At 42.6% G+C, this 24,164-nt stretch overlaps 1 long non-coding RNA gene across 1 annotated transcript in view; it reads left to right on the top strand.

Moving 5' to 3' along the window:
* Positions 1–344: 344 nt before the first annotated feature.
* LOC122705142 overlaps positions 345–24,164 on the top strand; it is an 80,447-nt gene continuing 56,627 nt past the window's right edge. The window contains exon 1 of the long non-coding RNA XR_006344043.1: positions 345–436. This is a non-coding gene — a long non-coding RNA (uncharacterized LOC122705142). The remainder of the gene's footprint in view (positions 437–24,164) is intronic.

Genomic DNA, 24,164 nt, shown 5'->3' with positions numbered 1-24,164 from the left:
TCTATTTTAATGTGAGCTTTCTGCATAGTTCACATCTAGTTTCTAATATGAACAGATGCAGAGAATGCACGTCAGCCTTATTCCTCGCCTCTGTATCCTTTGTTTATTCCCTTGGCCAAGACCTCCAAATCTGCACGTAGGAATCCAGGCCTTTGCTGGCCTGAGCGTGGAATATTTCACCAGCTTTGTCTTCCACTTAGCACTATCCCAGTCAGTCTCACATGGCCCAGCTCTTCCAGGAAGAGACTACTTGCTTCCTCCTTTCACCCCAGAGCCCTCCCCTTTGAGAGAACCTGCCTCTCCTGGGCCCACAAGGCTCCAATCAGCTTGTATATCATGTCCCTACAAACCCTGCAGGTTGCTTTCCTGACTAGATGGTGATCAGCTTATGCCCTGAAGCGACAGAGACGGAGACGACCAAAGTTAACAAAATAAGGTAGAAATCATGCTTCCTGCAAAATCAGTTGGCTTTGTAACTGTCTTTTCTCCTTGCCTAGCAACTGCTTTCTCCCACGTGAATACAAGTATTTATTGCCTTGTACTTGAAATGGAAAGGCAAATTTTGAGCTTCAAGGAATGGGCAGTCCTGAGAGGGCAGGGGCTCTGGAAGAACAGTGGTTGGTCAGCACAGGCTGTGCTCTTGAAACGACTTGACCTTTCTTCCCTCTCAGAGCCTATCCTCTAGGTCCGTCTGACATCTGCAAGCCTGGTGGCCACTCTCTCCCTCTGGGGCAACCTGAACAGTGAGGTGTGCAGTACCGCACAGGGACGAAATGTCCATCAGTTTATAAATCAACCACACTATTCTTGGGGCTGGGCTGGCTCCCCATCCCAGTTTTAGCAGGATGGGGCTGTGGCCATGGGGCTCCTGCTGAGCTCTGGGACTGTCCAGGGGGTGGGCACTGGTGCCCTCTGGGTGGGGAAGGGAATGTGCCGTAGGAACCCTGTGCATCAGGGCTCAGTATCTGCACATGGGCCTTACATGAAGGGCCGGCTGTGTCCTCCAGGCAGCAGGGAGCCCGGAGAAGGTCGTGGGATGTAGGGTCTCAGGTTCACACTGCAGGGCTGGCCCAGGAAGCCAACTTTGGGGGAGATCGCAGTCCTCCTCTGCTTACTATGATTGAAGGCCTCCTTCAGGTGGAACTTCTGGTCTCCAAGAAGTGAGCAATGCAGAGGGCTGGCTAATGCCAGATCCCTGCCTCGCAGTGGACCGGGCCCTTGCCTCCCTTTTCCCAGACCCAATGAAGCCTGTTGCTTTTTGGAAGCAGGAGCGAATATCAGCCATGTGGGCCTGTCTCGCCAGGAATCCATCTGTAGTGCAGGTGGGCCATGCAGGCCTGAGAGGCCCTCCCAGACACTCAGGGCGTGGTCATGCGCAGGGTGGCGGGGAACTGGCCCTGGAGGGCTTGGTAGGTACTTTCAAGGTGGAGGAACAGGATTGTTTCTGAGCTGCCGTGGTCCTTAGCTGATGTTCAGCACTGATGTTTAGCTCAACATCAGCGCCGTAGCTGCTGTTGAGCACTGGTTTCCCACACGGGCTGATGAGCGCGCTCTGGTTTCAGTCCTCTCTGGTGAAATGCGTTTTACAGCCATGCAACCCTCAAGATATTCCAAGTAGAAAGCCTCCTATCTTCCCCTGGAGGAACCACACTTGCTGGCGGGTGGGCTGGTGGAGGAGAAGCTAGGTGGGCGGGATGCGCCCCTCGGTCCCCTAGGCAACCTCGCCTAGCGCGCTGGCCCGGGGCCTGAAGCACACGGGGAGGTGGGCGGGGAGCGAGCGGCGCACGCCCCCGGGTTGCCAAGGAGTGGGGGCGGGGTGGGGTGCTAGTGGCTCCGCCCACGCCACGTGCAAGTGCCTCCTGCAGGTGGGACTCATCACAATGCTCCTTAGTCCCGCAGGCTCGGCGTCCTATGGGCCGCTCGCCATCCCAGCAGCCTGGCTGGGAAGTTTTGCGCTGGGAGGATAACTCAATATGCAGCATTACTAGAAACTAAATTCAAGACATTTAAGTGGAAGAGCCAGGTAAGATAGGTCATTTGACCCTTGAACCACGCACGGGTTAGGGGCGCCGACCTCCCATGGAGTGGAAATCCCTCATGCTCTATCTCTGTCTTGAAAACAAAGGAATTGGTACACGATTCACCTAAGAGCTGGAAGCTTAAAGAATTTGGATAGAATCCGAATTCAAGCCCTCGTTGTTGTTCACTCGACTCTTTGCGACCCCATGGACTGCGTGCAGCACGCCAGGGCTTCCCTGTCTTTCACTGTCTCCTGGAGTTTGCTCAGACTCATGTCCATTGAGTCGATGATGCTATTCAGCCATCTCATGCTGTCCCCTTCTCCTCCTGCCTTTATTTTTTTCCATATTCAAGCCCTAGTTCTTTGGATCCTGCATAGTGCGATCTCTAATTGAATGCAGACTCCCCCCCCCCACCCCCACATTTAATTAAAGATCTATATAGTGTAAAACACAGGTACTATATATGTTGGAAAAAACCTACCTGTAAGCTCAGTGCAAACTGCCGTTCAAACCTGCCTTGCTCAAGGGTCAGCTATATTTTAGGATGAAACTTTGGCTTAGATATCAAAGGTTTATGAGGGCTCCCTTTCAGAGGTGAGTTAAATAATCAGTCATTTTCTACCGCTGCCCCAGTAAAGAATACAGATTTGGGGGTGCCCAGTGGGTAGCTTGTGTCTAGATTCAGGTCTGCTGCTGTAAGTCAGATGGCTGAAGTTAAAGATAATCATAAAAAGTGTAGGGACTAGCAGGCCACCTAGATTCAGGGGAGTTTTGGCCCCACAAGCTCAGCAAACATGGAAAAGGCCAGAAGCCCGCAGTGTGTGGTGTCTGTTTCAGATGGATGTGTTAAACCAGCGTGGTGAGTCTTACCTCCATGCAGTGCTTTCACTCTTGTTCCTGGGGCCAAGCCCCTAGGAGTCACTTCTGGGGACATCACAGAATGTGTTATATAAGTGAGAAGTAGGTTTATGGATGGGGAATTTTATAATCATGTATGTGGAGTTTCCATGCCTCCCAAATATGTGTGTAAAATATTTCTAGGAAATGAAGTGTGTGTGGTGGCTCTTCCTGCACTGTCCTCTCCTCGTGTCCTGCAGCCTGCCTTGCTGGGGCCAAGGAGTAGAAGGAGGCCTTTTACAATGAAACTCCCCTGTGAGCGTCTTCTTTTCCTTTCTTTTTTTAAAACAGTTTAATCATAAAAAATCAACTTGACTGTCACATGTCCAGCATAACCTAAAAGGTAACCTTTCTGTTTTAGACAAATGTAAGCAATTGTTACAGTGGGCTCCACAGCTTTAAGTTTTTTTCCTGACTGTAATAGTAACCTGATGTAGAAAACATGAAAAATATTTTTTAAATTATGAAGAAAAACATGTAAAAATAACAGGTATCCAGTGAAAACCATTGTTAACATTTAGGTCTAGTATAGCTTTTTTTTTTTTTTTTTAATCCCCATGCATGTTTAAAGATATTAGTGAACACAATGTATATTGAGTTTGGGGACCTGCCTTCACTAAATATGAAAACATAAAACATAAGCATTTCCCCACATTGTTTTGAGAGCTTTATAAATGTCCCCGCTGAGTTTCGTAGCATTATAAGGAGGCTTGCTAGTGGGTGTGAGTCATTGCTGGGTATAAGGTTTTAGTCTCTGGACTTGACCATGAAGCAGAGGTGGATCTCTGCAGACAGGCCTGGGAGGGAGGTCTGGGGAGAAGAGGGAGTGAAGGAGCAAGAGGAGAGGCAGAAAAAAAAAGGCACAAGGGAAGGGTGAGGAAGCACCTTTTTCAGGCTGCACCCACAGAGCCAGAGACTAAAGACCCATCAGTATGGGCTGAGCCCCGGAGCCAGACTGAGCTGATTAGAGGAAAAAAAAAAAAAAACCCCATATCTCTCCCATAGAGACTGGCTCTGTATGAATTAGACTGTATTGCTTGAACCTGGCTCTCTGTGAATTAGATTGTATTGCTTGAACCTGGAGTAAGTACCTATTGAATATTTTTAGGGAACTGATGTTGATGCTTGATGGGTTAAGAGTAAAACTTTGTCATTCCATCCTCCACAATAAGGAAACCAGTCTAGAGATTTTTTACATTCTGAGTTTTTCTTTGAAATCTATTTACTACCAGGACATTTGTTTGATCAATCAGTCCACACTAGCTAGCTTGTAACAGCAGCAATCTCTTGAACTTACTCTATGTCAAGTGCTGTGTTATGAGTTTAGCATAGATTATGATGTTTAATTCCTCCAGCATGCCTGGAAATAGGAATCATGAGCCCATTTGACTGACGAGAGAACTGAGGCTCAGCGAGGTTGACTTTCCCAAAATCTTATGGCCAGTAAGAAGTGGAACCCAAATCTCTTAACACTCTTACTCAAACAGAGTTGGTAATTAACTCATTCACTGCCTCTGCAGCAGAATTTTAATAAAAATGGAAGAAAAATCTGTTCATTAATTTTGTGTGTGTGCATGTGTGTGAAGTGGGAAAAGACTGTTAACACTCCTTATAGCAAGCTTTTAATCTTAGAATAGTTTAAGATTTACAAAATTACTGTGAAGATAGTAAAAGAGTACCTATATTCCCACATCCAGTGTTCCCTTTTTAAAAACATGAGAGTGTGATATGTTTGTTACAACGAATAAACCAACATTGATATATTGTTACTAATTTAAACCCATAGTTTATTCAGTTTTCCCCTTACGTCCTTTTTCTGTTCCATGATTCCACCCACAATATTACATGTAGTAGTGTCTTCTCAGGCGCTTTTATATGGTAGTTACTCAAACTTTTCTTGTTTTGGGTAACTTTGGCAGTTTTGAGGATTGCTGGTCAGATATTTTGTAGAATGTTCCTCAGTTGGAATTTGTCTGATGTTCTCCTCATGATTAGATTAGTGTATTTTTGGAGGAAGACTGCAGAGGTAAGATGCCATCTTCCTCATCTTGTATCACAGGTCCTCCCATCACTGTAACATCACTTAGATGTTAACACTGATCATCTTCTTGGGTTGTCTGTCTTACTCCTTCCTCCTGTTTCCACGCTGTCCTCTGTGGAAGGAAGTGACTTAAGAAGTGTGGAGTTACGTGCCATCTCCTTGAGGATGGAGTATCTGTATAAGTTGTTTGGAATTCTGCAGAGTGGCTTTGTCTCCTTTCCCTTTGTATTTAATCAGTAGTTTATATCAGTATGGCCTCATGGATATTTACTTCATGTTTTAGGTTGTAATCCAATGCTACGTAATTTTCTTGCTCTGATTGTTCCCGTTTTGGCCATTGGGAGCTCTTTCAGTTGACTCCTGTTGTTGCAGGAAAGGGGACCCCTTCTAACACTCTTCTGAAAGGAAGCTCTTCTCTAACACTCAGAAATGAATTGTCTAAGAGAGTTCAGCACATTCAGCACAAGGGCTGACAAAGCAAGAGACTGTATTGGGGGGGCGCCTGGGCCGAGAACAGGAGAGTAAGGGAGCCCAGGAGGCCTGCCGCGTGGCTCACAGTCTCGGGTTTTATGGTCATGGGGTTAGTTTTGGGGCTGTGTTTGGCCAGTCTCTCTGACTCAGGGTCCTTCCTCGTGGCACATGCATTGCTCAGCCAAGGTGGATGCCAGCAAGAAGGATTCTGGGAGGTGGTAGGATGCGTGGTGTTTTTTGACCTTTGACCTGGATTCTTCCAATTGGTGGTGGCTTGTTAATTCTGTGTTCCTTACCAGAGCTTCCTGTCAGAAAATAACTCATGCTGGTGATTCAGTCAGTGTGTTTCCCATAACACTGTGTCCCTATGACACATCAGTTTTTTTGAGCAGTTCTTTGTTTCTTGGAGCTACATATGTTCCAAACTCATCTTGTGTATTTCCTGCTCTAGTCCTTGAATCTACTGCTTCTCCAAGCAGCCCTGGCTCCTTTCACCGAGAATAGTATCAGAAACCAGGGTCTGGGCATCAGGTGTGCTCATTGCTGTGGGGATGGCATTGCTTGTGGGTCCTCTCAGCTGAAAGAGCAAGGAAATGTATGTGTACTGATCTGTGTATGTGTGAAGTGGCTCAGTCGTGTCCGACTCTGCATCCCCATGGACTGTACAGTCCATGGAATTCTCCAGGCCAGAATACTGGAGTGGGTAGCTGTTCCCTTCTCCAGGGGGTCTTCCCAACCAGGGATGGAACCCAGGTCTCCCACACTGCAGGTGGATTCTTTTACCAGGGAGCCACAGGGAAGCCCAAGAATACTGGAGTGGGTAGTTTATCCCTTCTGCAGGGGATCTTCCTGACCCAGGAATCGAACCGGAGCCTCCTGCACTGCAGGCAGATTCTTTACCAACTGAGCTGTGAGGGAAGCTCTATCTGTGTATATATACATGCCTATAAAATTTTCTGTATGTAACCATCTGCATGTGTATTAAGCTGAGTATGAGTGCATACTAATATCTCCAGCTCCAGTCCACCACTGCATGGCTCATTCTATCCATCTCCCCTTCTTTATCTGTAAATTCACACTCCAGCGATGAGACATCTGCTTCCTGCCATCTGCCACCCTTTAACTTAGTTGTTCAATTCCAATGTATTTGTATAGATATCAGAATTGTTAACTCGCATCCCCAAGGAAAAGTCTTTATTGACTGGAGTGTAATGCTGTGTGCAGTTCCTGTTTCCTTTGGTGTTACAGATTCTACTGATTTTTAGAGTTACTAGGATTAGCACTATTGCCCCCCCAGCCTGTTTAATAAAGTTGTTTCATACATTTGTAATACAGTTGGGTTCAGCTCACATCAGTCACTCAATCGTGTCTGACTCTTTGTAACCCCATGGACTGCAATACGCCATGCCTCCCCGTCCATCAAAAACTCCTGGAGTTTACTCAAACTCATGTCCATTGAACTGGTGATGCCACCCAACTGTCCCATCCTCTGTCATCCCTTTCTCCTCCTGCCCTCAATCTTTGCCAGCATCAGGGTCTTTTCCAATGAGTCAGCTCTTTGCAGCAGGTGGCCAAAGTATTGGAGTTTCAGCCTCAACATCAATAATTCCAATAAATATTCAGGACTGATTTCCTTTAGGATGGACTGGTTGGATCTCCTTGCTGTTCAAGGGACTCTCAAGAGTTCAAAAGTTCCACAGTTCAAAAGCATCAATTCCTCGGTGCTCAGCTTTCTTTATAGTCCAACTCTCACCTCCATATATGACTACTGGAAAAACCATAGCCTTGACTAGATGGACCTTTGTTGGCAAAGTAATGTCTCTGCTTTTTAATATGCTGTGTAGGTTGGTCACAACTTTTCTTCCAAGGAGTAAGAGTCTTTTTATTTCATGGCTGCAGTCACCATCAGCAGTGATTTTGGACTCCCCCCCAAAATAAAGTCTGCCAGTGTTTCCCCATCTATTTTCCACGAAGTGATGGGACCTGATGCGATGATCTTAGGTTTCTGAACTTGAGCTTTAAGCCAACTTTTTCACTCTCCTCTTTCACCTTCATCAAGAGGCTCTTTAGTTCTTCTTCACTTTCTGCCACAGGGGTGGTGTCATCTGCATATCTGAGGTTATTGATATTTCTCCTGGCAGTCTTGATTCCAGCTTGTGCTTCATCCAGCCCAGCGTTTCTCATGATGTACTCTGCATATAAGTTAAATAAGCAGGGTGACAATATACAGCCTTGACATATTTCTTTTCCTATTTGGAGCCAGTCTGTTGTTCCATGTCCAGTTCTAACTGTTGCTTCTTGATGTGCATACAGATTTCTCAAGAGGCAGGTCAGGTGGTCTGATAGTCCCATCTCTTTAAGAATTTCCACAATTCCACTGGTGATCCACACAGTCAAAAGCTTTGGCCTAGTCAGTAAAGCAGAAATAGATGTTTTTTGGAACTCTCTTGCTTTTCCAATGATCCAACGGATGTTGGTAATTTGATCTCTGGTTCCTCTGCCTTTTCTAAAACCAGCTTGAACATCTGGAAGTTCACAGTTCATGTACTGTTGAAGCCTGGCTTGGAGAATTCTGAGCATTACTTTGCTAGTGTGAGAGATGAGTGCAATTGTGCAGTAGTTTGTTCCTTCCTTGGCATTGCCTTTCTTTGGGATTGGAATGAAAACTGACCTTTTCCAGTTCTGTGGCCACTGCTGAGTTTTCCAAATATGCTGGCATATTGAGTGCAGCACTTTCACAGCATCATCTTTTAGAATTTGAAATAGCTAAACTGGAATTCCATCACCTCCACTAGCTTTGTTCTTAGTGATGCTTCCTAAGGCCCACTTGACTTCACATTCTGGCAAGTCTGGCTCTAGGTGGGTGATCATACCATTGTGATTATCTGGGTCGTGAAGATCTTGTTTGTATAGTTCTTCTGTGTATTCTTGCCACCTTTTCTTAATATCTTCTGCTTCTGTTAGGTCCATACCATTTCTGTCCTTTATTGAGCCCATCTTTGGATGAAATGTTCCCTTGGTATCTCTAATTTTCTTGAAGAGATCTCTAGTCTTTCCTATTCTATTGTTTTCCTCTATTTCTTCACATTGATCAATGAGGAAGGCTTTCTTATCTCTCCTTGCTATTCTTTTGGAACTCTGCATTCAAATGGATGTATCTTTCCTTTTTTCTTTTACTTTTCGCTTCTCTTCTTTTCATAGCTATTTGTAAGTCCTCCTCAGACAGCCATTTTGCTTTTTTGCATTTCTTTTCCTTGGGGGTGGTCTTGATCCCTGTCTCCTGTACAATGTCATGAACCTCCATCCATAGTTCATCAGGCACTCTATCAAGTCTAGTCCCTTAAATCTGTTTCTCCCTTCCACTGTATAATCGTAATAAAATCAAATAGATTTGATTTAGGTCATACCTGGATGGTCTAGTGGTTTTCCATACTTTCTTCAATTTAAGTCTGAATTTGGCAATAAGGAGTTCATGATCTCAGCCACAGTCCGCTCCTGGTCTTGTTTTTCCTGACTTGTTTTCCATACCTACTTCATCTCTGGCTGCAAAGAATACAATCAATCTGATTTCAGTGTTGACCATCTGGTGATGTCCATGTGTAGAGTCTTCTCTTGTGTTGTTAGAAGAGGGTGTTTGCTATGACCAGTGCGTTCTCTTGGAAAAACTCTATTAGCTTTTGCCCTGCTTCATTCTGTACTCCAAGGCCAAATTTGCCTGTTACTGCAGGTGTTTCTTGACTTCCTACTTTTGCATTCCAGTCCCCTATAATGAAAAGGACATCTTTTGGGGGGCATTAGTTCTAGAAGGTCTTGTAGGTCTTCATAGAACCATTCAACTTCAGTTTCTTCAGGATTACTGGTCATGGCATAGACTTGGATTACTCTGATATTGAATAGTTTGCCTTGGATATGAACAGAGATCATTCTGTCATTTTTGAGATTGCATCCAAGTACTGCATTTCAGTCTCTTTGGTTGACTATGAGGGCTACTCCATTTTTTCTAAGGGATTCTTGACCACAAATAGTAGATATAATGGTCATCTGAGTTAAATTTGCCCATTCTGGTCTATTTTAGTTTGCTGATTCCTAAAATGTCAATATTCACTCTTGCTGTCTCCTGTTTGACCACTTCCAATTTGCCTTGATTTGTGGACCTAACAGTTGGCTTATCATACTTTTTATTCCAGTCTATTCCACTTTGGAATCTTGTAAATAATTTTTTTCCCTAGTTTGTGTCTGCTTTACAGTATCACACAGAATCACTGCCCCACCCCCCAAATCCGCTGCTCTTCACCTCCTCAACCTTACCTCCCCCCTCAACTCCTGGCAGCCAGTGATATGTTTATCAGCTTTATAGTTTTTCCTTTCCTGAATGTTATATATTTGGTACCACATAGTAGGCAGCTTCCCCAAACTGACTTCTTTCATTTGGTGATACGCACTTAAGATAAATCCATATTTTTCAATGACTTGATTGCTTGCTTGTTTTTATCAAATGAGGAATGCTTCATTGTCTGGGGGTAGCACAGTTTATTTATCCATTTGTCTATTAAGGGACATGTTGGTTACTTCCAGTTTTTGACAGGGTCCATCGAATTGATGATGCCGTCTTGGGACACAATTCTTAGGAATACAATTGCTGAGTCAGGTGGTAAGACTATGTCTAGTTTTGTAAGAAACTACCAAAATATCTTTCACAGTGGCTGTACTGTTTTGTGTTTCCATCAGTACTGAGTGAGTGTTCCTGTACCCTGCATTCTTGCCAGCATTTGGTAGTGTCAGGTTTTTTTTTTTTTTTTAATTTTGTCATTCTAATCATCTTGTAATGGTATCTCGTTGTTTTCACTTGCAAACCCCTAATGACCAGTAGTATTGAGCACTGAAGAATTGATACTTTTGAACTGTGGTGTTGGAGAAGACTCTTGAGAGTCCCTTGGACTGCCAGGAGATCCAGCTAGTCCATCCTAAAGGAGATCAGTCCTGGGTGTTCATTGGAAGGACTGATGTTGAAGCTGAAACTCCAGTACTTTGGCCACCTCTGACTCATTTGAAAAGACTCTGATGCTGGGAAAGATTGAGGGCAGGAGAAGAAGGGGATGACAGAGGATGAGATGGTTGGATGGCATCATAGACTCAATGGAGATGAGTTTGGATAAACTCCGGGAGTTGGTGATGGACAGGGAGGCCTGGCGTGCTGCAGTCCATGGGGTCGCAAAGGGTCGGACACAACTGAGCGACTGAACTGATCTGAACTTATTAAGCACCTTTCATATGCTTATTTGCCATCTGTATCTTCTTTGGTGAGGTGTCTGCTCAAATTTTTGACTCCTTTTAATTCTTTATTTTAAATCATTGACTTTTAAGAGTTCTTTCAGATTTTGGATATTGGCCCTTTATCAGGTACGTGTTCTGCAAATATTTTCCTCTAGTCTGTGGCTTAGTTTTGCATTTTCTTATCAGTGTCTCTCACAGAGCAGAAATTTTAAGTTTGATGAAGTCCAACTAATTTTTCTTTTCATCGACTGTGCTATTGGTATTTAAAAATTCATCACCAAATCCACAGGCATGTAGATTTTCTTCCATGTTTAAGAAGTTTTTTTATTTTTCCATTTTATGTTGGGGCCTACGATCTACTCTGAGTTAATTTTTGTGTAAGGTGTAAAGTCTATGCTTTGTTGCTGTTCAGTCACTAGGTCGTGTCCAATTCTGCGACTCCATGGACTGCATCATGCCAGGTCTGTGCCTAGAGTCCATCTTGTGTGTGGGCATTCAGTTGTTCCAGGACCATTTGTTAAGAAGCCAGCGTTTTTTTTTTATTGGCAACACATTTCTGTCTAGTTTGTGGAACTGGAGTGCTGTGAAAGTGAGCTTTGAGAGCTCTGGCCTGGTCACTGAGGTCTTCTGATAATGTCCGTCTATTATTTTCCTTTGTCCATCTTCCTGCCAAATCAGATGTTATCTTCCACCTACTAAAGAGAACTTGGTAGTTCCCCACTCCCAGCACAGGAGAGGGAGTGCTCTGTGCGTGTATGTGACAAAGACAGAAAAGCTTCTTCAGAGGGGACTTTGTGGAGCAAGGCACAGTAGTTGGAATGCCTCTATTTTGGCCTTGAAGATAGAGAAGTCTTAAGACAGTAGGCAACCTATCTAATTAACATAGTTTTAAGACAGAACTTACCTTTTAGGAAAAATATGGAACCATATGGTACACACATACCCACAGAGACACACAGACACACATAGACACAGACACACACACACACCCTTTTTCCCAAGGTCTGGCATTTCCTCAGAGCACCAACACCCATCTTTCCAGGCCTTTCTGTCCTCCATCAACACAAACCTCATCCTCAATGAGGTGAGGGGCAGATTTTCATCACTGTGACGCGTGTTACAACATTGAACTTGATTCTATATGGAGTTACCTACATATCCCATTTATTGTTAGACTGTGTAGAAAATTCCTTTTTGGCTTATGAATTAAAGGTAAAGAAGAGTGCCATCTTGTGGGCATCTATGTTATGACCACAACCACATCCGATCTTGGTGGATTTCCATCAACCTCAGAGAACTCTGCTATGTACACATCTGCATGTAATGTATCGTCAACTGGGGGCAACTGATGATGCCCCTCTTCAGCTCTTTTACTTACAGTGAGTCATCCTGTGGGCTTTTATTTTCATGAATGACCAATATCCTATAAAGTCAGTCATGGAGGAGTATTAACACTGGCGTTTATAATAAAAATGGCACATTACTGGTTCCCTTACATACTCTAATTCCATTTTGTATAAAAAGTTTGGCTGATGAGCTCCACAGTGTGACTCTCTGTGACCCCATGGACTGTAGCCTGCCAGGCTCCTCTGTCCATGGAATTCTCTAGGCAAGAATACTGGAGTAGGTTGCCATTCCCTTCTCCAGGTGATCTTCCCAACTCAGGGATCAAACCCAGGTCTCCTGCACAACAGGCAGATTCTGTACCAACTCAGCTACGAGGGAAGCCACCACAGTAAATGACCCCACATGGACTGGGAATTCTGGACATTTTGGGGGAGGATATTGTATTCGGTGTTGTATTGAGTTTGGTTGTGGTTTGCAGTAGCTGCTAGTCTTGTTTTAAAGAATATGGTTGTCATTTGTTTCTTTAAAAAAATTTTTTTTTATTGAAGGATAATTGCTTTACAGAATTTTGTTGTTTTCTGCCAAACCTCAACATGAATCAGCCATAGGTATACATATAGCCCCTCCCTTTTGAACCTCCCTCCCATCTCCCTCCCCATCCCACCCCATCCCACCCCTCTAGGCTGATACAGAGCCCCTCTTTAAGTTTCCTGAGCCGTACATCAAATTCCCATTGGCTGTCTATTTTACATATGGCTATCTATGTTACTCTTTCCATACATCTCACCCTCTCTTCCCCTTTCCCCATGTCCATAAGTCTATGTCTGTTTCTCCATTGCTGCCCTGTAAATAAATTCTTCAGTACCATTTTTTTTTTAGATTCCGCATATGCATGTTAAAATACAATATTTATCATTCTCTTTCTGACTCACTTCATTCTGTATAATAGGTTCTAGGTTCATCCACCTCATCAGAACCGACTCAAATGTGTTCCTTTTTATGGCTGTGTAATATTTAATTGTGAATATGTACCATGACCCTAGACTACCAGAGAGCTAACCCTAGGGGATATCAAATAGTGAGAACTCACACAAAGGAAACCACTTGAACACAAGACCTGGCATCACCCAACCACCAGTAGCACCCTGTGTAGGCCGCCTCATCTAAATAACAAACAGAACAAAAATATAAACCCAACCACCAGCAGACAGGATTACCTATTTGATTATCATCAGAGGAAAAACAAACAAACAAAAACTCAGCACAAATCTCACCCTATATGAAGCTTAAACAAACCACTGGGCCAACCTTAGGAGGGCAGAAACCAAAAGGAAGAAAGAATTCAACCTTGAAGCCTGGGAAATGGAGACCTCAATCACAATAAGTTTAAAAAAGGTAATAATGAAAAGGCAGAGAAATACTACATAAATGAAGGAACAAACTAGAGACACGGAAGTCCAAATAAATGAAGAGGAAACAGGCAAACTCCCTGAAAAAGAATCCAGAATAACGATAGTAAAGATGATCAAAAGCCTTGGAAACAAAATGGAGAAAATGCAAGAATCAATTGACAAAGACCTAGAAGAATTAAAGAATACACATGCAGAGACAAGCAACACAGTTGCTGAAATTAAAAATACTCTAGAAGGAATCAACGGCAGAGTATCCGAAGCATAAGAACGAATCAGTGAGCTGGAAGATAAAACGGTGGAAAAAACTTTTGAAGAGCAGAATAAAGTAAAAAGAATGAAGAGAACTGAGGATAGTCTCAGAGACTTCTGGAACAATATCAAACGCACCAACATTCGAATTATAGGGGTCCCAGAAAAAGAAGAGAAAAACAAAGGATATGAGAAAATTTTTGAAGAGATTATAGTTGAAAATCTCCCCAACATGGAAATAGTCAATCACGTCCAAGAGGCACAAAGAGTCACATACAAGATAAACTCAAGGAGAAACACACCAAGACACATACTAATCTAACAAAGACTGAACACAAAGAAAGAGTATCATTTGTTTCTTAAGGTGAGGAGAGAACAAGGACAGACCACTCATTAGCAGAAAAGTAGTTTTAGTAGCAGTTCAGGGACCACTGAGCTAGATTGTGGACCCCAGGCCTCCACAGGGAATTGGGTGCCAGGATGCTCTTTGGCAAGGAGAATGGGCCATGCTAGTTAGTATACTTGGGAGATGGCCTTCTAGTCCTGGGCTTGCTTCTTTTTACCAGGAGACCTTGGGCAAATCCCTACACCTCAGTGGGCTTTTATTAATTTATTTTTTAACCTGTGATGAGACAAATTTGCAATTTATAATCTCCAGGTTCCCCTCAAGGTCTAAAATCCAATGTGTGAAAGAGAAGGTCTCATTTCTCAATGCTGCTTAACCCAGGTTTTCTGGTCAAAGGCAGGATTTATCATAAAGATCCTGATTTTCAGTGAAGCTTCTAGGTAGAACATTCTGAAACCACAGAAGTGGTTTTGTTGGTCAGTTGCTAAGTCGTGTCCAACTGTTTGTGAGCCCATGGACTGCAGCATGCTAGGCTTCCCTGTCATCTATTACCTCTGGGAGTTTGCTCAAATTTATGTCCATTTAGTGGGTAATGCTATCTAACCATCTCATCCTCTGCCACCCCTTCTCCTTTTGCCTTCAAATCTTTCCCAGCATCAAGGTCTTTTCCAGTGAGTCTGCTTGTCGCGTCAAGTGGCCAAAGTATTGGAGCTTCAGCTTCACCATCAGTCCTTTCAATGAATATTAGGGGTTATTACCTTTAGGATTGACTGGTTTGATCTCCTTGCAGTCCAAGGGGCTCTCAAGAGTCTTCTCCAGCACTACAGTTTGAAAGAATCAATTCTTTGGCACTCAGCCTTCTTTATGGTCCAACTCTCATATCCATACATGACTACTGGAAAAACCATAGCTTTGACTATACGGACCTTTGTTGGCAAAGTAGTATCTCTGCTTTTTAATAGGCTGTCTAGTTTTTCATAGCTTTCCTTCCAGGGAGCAAGTATGTTTTAATTTCATGGTGTAGTCACCATCTGCAGTGATTTTGGAGCCCAAGAAAATAAAATCTATCACTGTCTCCACTTTTTCTTGTTCTATTTGCCATGAAGTGATGGGGCCAGGTGCCATGATGTTAGTTTCTTAAATGGTTTGTATTTTACTTATTTAACAAATTATGGAACTACCTGAATATAATTACTTCATTCACTATTTTTTCATTCATTTGGATACCTATAGCTCTTTTGGAGCAGATATAACAAAAAAGCTACACTTACTTCTACTCAAGGACTGAGGCAGCTGGGCCTCTGGTCCGCTGGGGATATATGTTCTCCTTGCAGATGAGTTTAGTCTGCATCACAGCATTTTAAGACATTTCAGGCAGTGATGGGTGACATCATCCATCTGGCTTACAGCTGTTATGTCAACCTAATGCTATAAATAGGTATCTGCCAGGGGTGTGGATGCTGGGAAAGAAACCATCCCTTCCACGGCCTGCTGAAGGACTTTTGGGGATGGGTGTCATTTCATGTAGAAGAATTTATCTGTTCCCAGATCACTAGGAATACTGTGTGTAACTTGTGCACGTATATGTTAAGAGATCTCGTACATTTAAGAACTCTCATACATTTTCCTGTTCTCTTGAGTGAATGCATTATAAGTTGTTTTTGGAGAATAGGAGAGGATCCAAAACCGAACAAAAGACTAGAACGTTCAGCTCTGGCTTGCAGCTTCTTTTTGTCAGAATTAGACTACGTGAATTGTTGAACTTGTTCTTTAAAAAAATGTGGAGCAGAAAGTGTGTTGATAATGTTTGACCACAAGAGGGCGCGCTAACAAAACACCTCACAGCTCAAAAATCTACATCTGCCTCCTCAAACATTTACACGCTACCATTTCTGCCTGGTCTTCTGACATAAAGCTCAATGTCACAAATATTGTTTCAAACTTTATGAAAAGATGTTTTTTTTTTAAAGAATGTTGGAAACCTGGGAAGTGAATCCGAAGCACAAGTTCAACTGCTTGTTTAGCTGGAGGTGCTTTATAATTCCTACATCAATTTTAGGAAAAAAGGCAGTTTAAAAACCATTGCTTTTTTCAACAGGCCAAACAATACAAGTTCAAAACACTTTAGGAACATTTGCACTTCCAAAACAGCTTTTAGGGATTATCTTCCTAAGAGTTATAGCTCTAGATATATGGTAAAAAAAATAAAAAAAACCGAACAAACAACTCATTCTCTAAGCTAAATACAAATATTAGAGAAAAACACCATTATTTCCTCCAGGACACAGATGCTTGAAAAAGAAAGTAGGGGAAAGGCTATGTGATAATCTCTGAAGTAAATTTAAAGCACCCAGACTACATTTCCCTAGAAATATTATTATTCAGATAATACTTGAGGGGGTAACTGCCAAAAATGAATATCCTTTACCTTTAAACAGTCTTTCTTGATAGTAAAATAATTAGAAAAATTTATATGCATCTCTGCTATTATTAATGTGCCTTTGCGTACAAGCGATTCAGTTGGTTATGCACGGATGTTACAGGAGTTCTCCCTCCCCCCTTCTCAGATGACATGTTTATACTCAGGCAGCACTTCTAAATTTTTAATAGAGACGAAGAGATTCCATTTAATTAGGCAGAGTGACTTGTTTATGTGCAGGTTATACATTTACGGGTTCTAATGAAGAACAGAAAATACCTATTGAACAGCCTTTGAAGTTTCACTGGTTTAAGGATAATTGTAAACCAGCTCAATGGATACAGCATCTCAGTCAATCAAATGACTAGAGAGTTGAGAAGAGGGAGTTAAATCTAGGTAAAATAATTGCACAAATCGCGTGTCGATCAGTGTTCAAAGGATTTTTTTCCTCTCCCAAATCAAAGCTCTTCAATCTTACGCTCATTTGGAATATGGAAACTGGGTTATGGGAGAAAATGGTGAAGAGGTAACCAGATTTTTTTCTTTCTTAAGAAATACCTCTACCATTTATATAAAGCTTTCTCCTTTTTTCATTTCAGTTTTTACTTCCGATGGTCTGTGCAGCCTGTTTTATTTTCGAACTAGATGACATAAACACGTTACTGTCAAAAGTGGTTTTTTTTTTCACTTTTATAAATCCTTCCTGAAAATGAAAAGTTAATTTTTTCTTAATCTCTGACCTAAGGTAAAAATCTCAAATATTTGCGTGCCTCAGATGTGCCACAAAAAGGCCACCTAAATTAATGAGGTTTCTTGAATTGGTGTACAGAAATGAATTACAAAGCTTAAGAAGTCGAAGAGATTTCTTGTGATGTTTAAAGCAGTATTAATGATCGTGTGGAATGAGATATCAAGCTTTGTGTTATTACTATAGGATTAGCTTTTAGTTCCTGTAAGCTGGTCTATTTATGGGTACATAGGATGGAATTAAACTTTGAAAAGGTTAATTTTCTTTTTTATAAAAAGTGTTCTGTAGAAGGTTTATTTCCTATCACCTTTTATAAGTTTCCCTTCGAATTGTAGTTTCAATCTACATTTGGAGTGGGTCCAGAAAGCTTGCCTAATAATCTAATCCCTGGCTGAGCCTGTCTTAGGGGAGGGAGTGGGGTAAATGAAATGCTACCTACAGGTTCCTGACAATATATTCATCTTGATATGATCGCAGCTGATGGCTTGTAGCAAGGCGACTCCTAGGACTTGCATTGGCTGTCATTAGGGTACGTTATAATTTCAGCGTGGAAAACAAAGCACCAGTGTACAAGAGAAAGAAAGGCATCTCTGATCAAAAAGTAGTACCTGAAAAAAAATATGTATATTTGAGCATTTACTCCATCCCAAGCATTCTACTGAGATTTTTTTTTTATTGGAGTATATTTGATTTACAGTGTTGTGTTAATTTCAGGTGTATGGAAAAGTGATTCAGTTACTCAAATACACATACCTATTCTTTTTCAGTTATTCATATAATCATATTTATTCTTTTTCAGATTCTTATTTGTTGAAAGCAAAACATTTGTTGCCGGGAGAAGGGATAGTAGAGAATAAAAAGCTGAAAAAAAATGAGAAAAGACGCCATTGCCCTTTGCTTAGCTCACCAACCGCAGTGAAGGCTCTCAGATATTTTAGCAGTTAGTTGCATGTCCGTTTTCTTTCTTCCGTGTGCTAGTCTCATTTATTTCCTTAAGTCTCTTCCCCTTGTCCAGAGTCAGTATTATGTGGCTGAAATCTTGGATGCTGTGGGTTTAAGATCAAATAGGACCTAATCAGGGGGGATTTGTTTTCCTATTGATCTTTTTATTGCTTGGGTCCTGCTGACAAGCTGCAGAATGATGGGGAGGAATTAGGGCTGTCAGTCTTCAGAGCAATGCGTCCTGGCCAGCGCTCCACCTCAACATGGGCAAGCAAGAGATGGTGAGCAGCTCCAGAGGGGGACCCTGGGCTTGCAGAGTGGAAGTGAGTTATGCCAGCAGCACCAGCATTTAAAATGGAAGATGCTGACATATTTGTGTTTATTGATATTTGGTTCTGGTTGGTTGGCCAATGCTCTCGATTAGAGTTGACCATCATACCTAATTCAGGCCTAATTTAAGCAATAAAAGTCTCCCAGTTTTGTGGGAAACCCTGGGAAGAAAGGGATATCATCCTCAGAAGAGAAAGGCAGAGGACATGGGTACTTTTTAAAAAAAAGATCACTTACCAGTCAAATACTTAGGAGTTGTTCGAAGGAAGATAAAGGAATTGGATGTGAGAAAAAGAATTTCATGAACATGTTAAACTTTCTGCCAGTAAATAGAAAGAGGTGGGGGGAAAAGTATCTTTTGAGGGGAGGAGGAAGTGCACTATTACCAATAAGAAATCATTCTGTTTCAATCTTTCCAAAGACAAGAGAATTTAAGGAGACAATCTTTCATGGCCTTATTTGATAATTAAATTGAACTAGGGCCCTGTTCATGGTCTTATTCAATAAATTAATTGAACGGGGGCAAATGACAGTCTGTCTTCTTTGAGGGTGGAGAATACATGTGTGATGTCCCCACAGAACAAGCGTATGTGCATGCTAAGTCACTTCAGTCGTGTCTGGCTTTTGTGACTCCCATGGACTATAACCTGCCAGGCTTCTCTGCTCAAGGAATTTTCCAGGCAAGAATAATGGAGTGGGTTGCCATTTCCTTCTCCCGAGGATCTTTCTGACCCAGGGATCGAATCTGCATCTCCTGCTTTCGCAGGCGGATTCTTTACCTCTGAGCTGCCTGGGAAGCCTCCCACAGAACATGAACAGCCACATGTTCATGTTATTGGCAATGCAGAAAATATGTCTGTAGATCCAACATCTGTTTAAATAACCACTTCCACCAGCATTGGTGCTGAGGATCTCTTTCTGTTTCTGCCTGCCTGTAAGTGTTGCTGCAGAAAAGCTAGAGGGTAAAACAGAACAAGAGGGCGCAGCCATGACGTGAAGTATCTTCGAGGATACGGGACTGCCTTTGCCCAGAGCTGCCTTCCGAGGCTCTTTGGTGAGATATTTACAGATGCGGTGTTTCTAACAATCTCCTCCCTCCTCCTCCTCTTTGTTCCTTTAATGAGCGAATTAGCCTTAGGTTCTTGTTAAATCTCTTCATTTCGGGAAGAGAACAGAGGTGTCCGTCATTACAGCTGGAGACTCCCCAGGAAAAAGGTAGTTGGAGAAGTGTCCCCTCCCCGGGGTCCTTTCTCCTTGGGCGGCGGCTGTCGCCACCTGCTGGAATGTCATGCCCTCCCTTGGTGAGCGGACAGGAGGAAGAGCCTCGGAACCGTCCCGGGGTCCACCTAGTTCTCCTCATGCAGGGAGACCTCCCTTCACTATTGGAGGTGAGAAGGAGCTTAGTGACCAGATACCCCATGCTTTTCACTTCACGGATGGGTAAACTGAGGCCCTTTGGTGCTCGGTGACTTGTTGTTGCTGTTTTTATAATTGTATTTGTTTTTGACTTTGCTGGAACTTCACTGGTGTGCCGGCTTTTCTCTAGCTGCGGTGACTGGGGGCTGCTCTCTAGTTACGGCGCACGCACTTCTCATTGCAGTGGCTCCTCCCGGGGAGCACGGTCTCGGGCGCACGGGCTTCAGGAGTTGTGGCTCATGGGCTCTAGAGCAGAGGCTCAGTAGTTGAGGCACATGGGTAGGTGCTTCAAGGCATGTGGGAGCTTCCCGCACCAGGGATGGAACCCATGTCTCCTGCGTTGGTAGGCAGAGTCTTTACCACTGAGCCGTCAGGGAAGCCCTCTGTGAACTGTTTAAGACAGCACAAGGAGTAGGAGTGAGTGGTAGAGGAATTTCAGGCCTGCTGGGCACTTTTGAGGAGGAAGATGCTGGGGAGATGAGGGCATCTTTTAGGGGCTGGGAGGGGCCTTGAGATAAGAGAGCTGTGCTCCTTGCTTCTTGAAGTATATAGTTCATGGATCAGAAGCTGGCATCACCTGGAACTTGTTAGACAGGCAGCATCTCAGTCTCTACCCCAGACCTACTGACTCAGAACCCACATTGCAACACGATCCCAGGTGATTTCTGTGCATGGTGAAATATGAGAAGTGCTGAGGCCGCAAACTCAAACTGGGATGATTGGGCAGCTCACAGCTGCGTAATTTCAGCAAATGTCATAGTTGCCTCTGAAAAAGATGCTCTTACAAGCAACATTTTTAACTGAGGTGGGTACATTAAAATTTAAAAATACGGGGACTTCCCTGGCAGTCCAGTGTTTAAAACTTTGCCTTCAAGTGCTGGTTGGATTCCTGGTTTGGGAGCTAAGATCCCACATGCCTCAGGGCCAAAAACCCAAACATAAAAAGGATGCACTATTGTATTAACAACAAATTCAATGAAAAATTTTTAAATGATCTATATAAAATAATCTTAAAAAAATAAAAGCATGAAATGCAAAGAGTAAGAAGAACGATGCTCTAAATCAAACATGGGGAAATGGTGATATTTAACGGCACAGCTTTTCTGTAGGGCAATTTGGTGATAGGTATCAATGTCTTAAACATGCTGAACCCTTTAAATTAAAAAAAAATTTATTGAAGTATAGTTGGTTTACAATGTGTGAGTTTCTTCTGTACAGCAGAGTGACTCAGATACACATATGTATACATTCTTTTTCATAATTTCTATTATGGTTTATCATGATATTGATATAGTTCCCTGTGCTATACAGTAGGACCTTGTCCATCCATTCTATGTGTAACAGTTTGCACCTGCTGATCCCAAACTCCCACTCCACCCCCCCCATCCGCCCTCCCCCTCAGCAACCACCTCTTTCTCTAAGTCTGTGAGTCTGTTTCTGCTTCCTAGATAGGTTTGTTTGTGTCAGTTTAAACACATGCTTACCCTTTGATCCAACTATTCAACTCTCAAGGAGGTTATTCTCGAGAAGTAACCTGGCTTTGAAAGGATGTGTGAACAAGAAAGTCATGTTTATTATAGCCAAAAAAACTGGAAGTGGCCTAAATTTCAAACAGTAGAGGACAGTGAAAGAAATGATGAAACTTTTAGTGGAATTCTATGTAATCACTTAAAATGATAAACTAGGGGAGCATTTACTGCTCTGGAAATATGTTAACATATGTTTGTGGAAAAGCGAAAATTCCAGGTTACCATACTCTGCGTAAAATGATCTCATATCTTGTTCAGAAATAGATATCTATCAATATTTTGAAACCTAGATGGCCATGCATCTAAATGTTGGCAGTAGTTATTTCAGACAGTAAGATCATAGGTTATATTTTTCTTTGTGCTTGTCTTCATTTCATGGGTCTTTTACAATTGATGTGTATTAATTAGTTAACCAAAGTTGGTATTATAGTCATTTTGAAAGAGTGTTTTAAAAAACTTAGGTCTTAAATACCTTACTTCCCAGGCCAAATTCCAAACAGGAAAAATATTTTGATATCTTGTGGGTAACTTTTTCCACTATAATGACAACATCACATTAAAGTTGTCTGTTAAACATCTTCTTCCTCCAAGATTGTGAAGGCCTTGATGACAAGGACTAAATCTTTGGCATTTTTGTATCTAGAGTCTAGCATGAAGTGTGACACACAGCATACAGTAGTAAGTGTGTTTTATTTTTATTTTTTTTATTATTTTTTTTTTCATTTATTTTTATTAGTTGGAGGCTAATTACTTCACAACATTGCAGTGGGTTTTGTCATACATTGACGTGAATCAGCCATGGAGTTACATGTATTCCCCATCCCGATCCCCCCTCCCACCTCCCTCTCCACTCGATTCCTCTGGGTCTTCCCAGTGCACCAGGCCCGAGCACTTGTCTCATGCATGTAAGTGTGTTTTAAATGGATGGAGGAAAGGGTTTAGGATCACAGTCTAAAAACTTTTTCCTTCCTGGGTATGTTTTTAAAAATATTTTTTATTTATTTATAACTACCCTGGGTCTTCATTGCTGTGCACGGACTCTCTCTAGTTGTGGCGAGCGGGGGCTCCTCTCTAGTTGCGATGCACAGGCTTATTTCCGTGACTTTTCTTGTTGTGGAGCATGAGCTCTAGGGCACAGGATCAGTTGTTGTGATGCTCAGGCTTAGTTGCCCACACCGTGTAGAATCTGCCTGGACCAGGGATTGGACCCATGTCCCCTGCATTGGCAGGTGGATTCTTAACCCCTGGACCACCTGGGAGGTTCCCTTCCTGAGGGTCTTATAGGACTAATGTTCTTAGCACACAGGAATTGATTGCTATGTATCTAGGTAATATGTGTGATGAAGTAACTGTGGAGGACAGAGTTCTGCTTGACCTGTTGGTTTAGCTGCAGTATCCACTTTGGTAATAAATTGCCCTGTGAGATGTGGGTCAGGGCTGAACATATCAGGAGGTCAGGCTATTGTCTAGTGACTAAGTTGTTTCTGACTCTTTGTGACCCCATGGACAATAGCCCACAAGGTTCCTCTGTCCATAGAATTTCAAGGGAAGAATACCAGAGTGGATTGTCATGCCCTGCTCCAGGGGATCTTCCTGACCCAGAGATCAAACCTATGTCTCTTGCATTGGCAGATGGATTCTTGACCACTGTGCTGTCAGGGAGCGCAGAGGTCAGGCTGTAGAGATCTCTAAAGACTGACTCAGAGGACACCTACGTGCCGTCTGCTCCGTGGGGTGATAGCTCCCCTGGGGGCCCTGCGGGCTTCCTCGGGTAGGACTATGACATTCAAGAACAAGCCCAAGGGCAGTGGAAAGTGCATTCTGGGTACCGGTTCGTGTTTTATTGTAGTTGTGACTTTGGGCCTTGTCTCATTAGGAAACAGAGTTTGGAGAGGCTTGAATGGTTGTGGAGAAGCACTCACTGTGTTTCAACATCATGCTAAGAAGCATTTGCATTTGTTCCCCCAACTAATTTCAGTTGCTTCCTTATGAAGTGGGTAGCCATTCTGCAGAGCAGGAGACTGACTGAGCAAGGCTAAGCTGCTAGCCCTCAGTTCAGACATGGAGAGGTGGAGCTAGAGTCCACGTGGGGTCTGGATCCAGAGCCCAGGCCCTCCTGCAGAGCTAGAAAGAATTTGGGGGATGCTCTCAGGATTCCCCCCAGCTCTAGTACTTTTCTGTGTGACTGTCCCAGTGAAGATGTCCCTGGGGCTTCCTGAATTTCCCCAGTTCTCCCTGTGAAACAGATTCTATTTAAGAATGGGCCTCCACATTCTGTGGTCAAGAATTTCTTTTTCTTGCTCTTGGCTCTCAGTGAAGTCACTGGGAAACCCATTTTATAATTTTAAAAAGTTGAATACAAAAGTTTTTAATCAAGTAATTTATATTATTTAGAAATAGTTATAATGTTCAAGAAAGTAGTATGCATACTTTAATTATGAGTTAATTTGAACAGATAAAGTTCTAAGAAAATTCATGGACAATTCACTGAATATATCTGAACACAGGCTTGTTTCTTGGGATATCTCAGTTTCTGTATTGGGAAATGTTAACAGTATTACAAAAATAAGTTCTTATCTACAAAATTAGTACCGTGTTTCTGATGTTGAATGGTACAGTAATGATATATGAATATTTGTTTGCAATTTTGGGGGCTGTTTTATATTTGAAATTTGCATAGTAATACAGAAGGCTTTGGAAACATCTGGGGAGGGGGTCGTGA

This window comes from Cervus elaphus, chromosome 12 (assembly GCF_910594005.1).
Source record: "Cervus elaphus chromosome 12, mCerEla1.1, whole genome shotgun sequence".
Classification (NCBI taxonomy): Eukaryota; Metazoa; Chordata; class Mammalia; order Artiodactyla; family Cervidae; genus Cervus; species Cervus elaphus.
Note: the sequence above shows the minus strand (reverse complement) of the source record. Positions and strands in the feature narration are given on the sequence as shown.